The sequence below is a fragment of the Otolemur garnettii genome, unplaced genomic scaffold (genome assembly GCF_000181295.1).
Source record: "Otolemur garnettii isolate 467f Iridium unplaced genomic scaffold, OtoGar3 scaffold00016, whole genome shotgun sequence".
In the NCBI taxonomy this organism is placed as follows: Eukaryota; Metazoa; Chordata; class Mammalia; order Primates; family Galagidae; genus Otolemur; species Otolemur garnettii.
In genome coordinates, this window is record NW_003852411.1 from 25,763,470 (window position 1) to 25,764,376 (window position 907).

Consider the following 907-nt stretch of genomic DNA (forward strand, 5'->3'; position numbering starts at 1 on the left):
GAACTCCTGAACTCAAGCAATCCACCTGCCTCAGCCTCCTAGAGTGCTGGGATTACAGGCAAGAGTCACCATGTTGGGCCATAAGTGAACATTTTAAATGTGGATGATCCTGAGAAATCTGGGGCTTAACCTAGTCCTTTGTCAGATCTCTAGCACTGAACACAGTGTGCTTTACATACAAGAAACCCCATTGCATTGCTTTTTATGATGACAAGTATAGTTATTAACAGAAGAAATAGCAGTTGTCTTCATCATGAGATTATCAGGCATTTTCCAAGTTGAAATCAAGAACAGCTTTTCCTCTCAGGGTGACTAACTGCTGAGTATTGTCTCAAATGTTGCCACTTTTATTTTATTTGAGTTGATAAACTCTTAAGATGCTGATCAATGCATTGGAGAGTTCTCCTTCTTATCAATGATTTAGAATCCAGCTAAGAGCTGATGAAAGAGTTTAATTTACCGAAAATTGATTTTCTTTTTTTGTTTTAGGTATTTATAGGGAAGCAGCCATTTGACTCTCAGAAAGAATGACAGCTCATTTTTCTCCCTTTTGCTGGGCTGGTTGGCAACCTGGAGGAAGCAGAGAACAGCCCAGATTGAAAGGTCAGGTTGTGTACTTAACTCTGAGACAAGAGAGACTGTAAATCTTTGAAGATCCTAAGATAACAAAAACCTAGTGAAAATACAAAGAAAGTCCTGTGGGTCAGAATCTGAATCTGCCACCTGCCACACAGCTCTGGTACAGATGCTTCATGGTACGGTGAGAGAGGAAGGGCTTTGGAGTTGCACACACTTATCTAAGCTGATACTTTCCTGCTGTGTGATCTTGGGGAAGTTTCTTGACCTCTCTGAGCTTCACTTTCCTTGTGTGTAAGATTATTGAAAGAAATTAAATGAAAAAAATGAA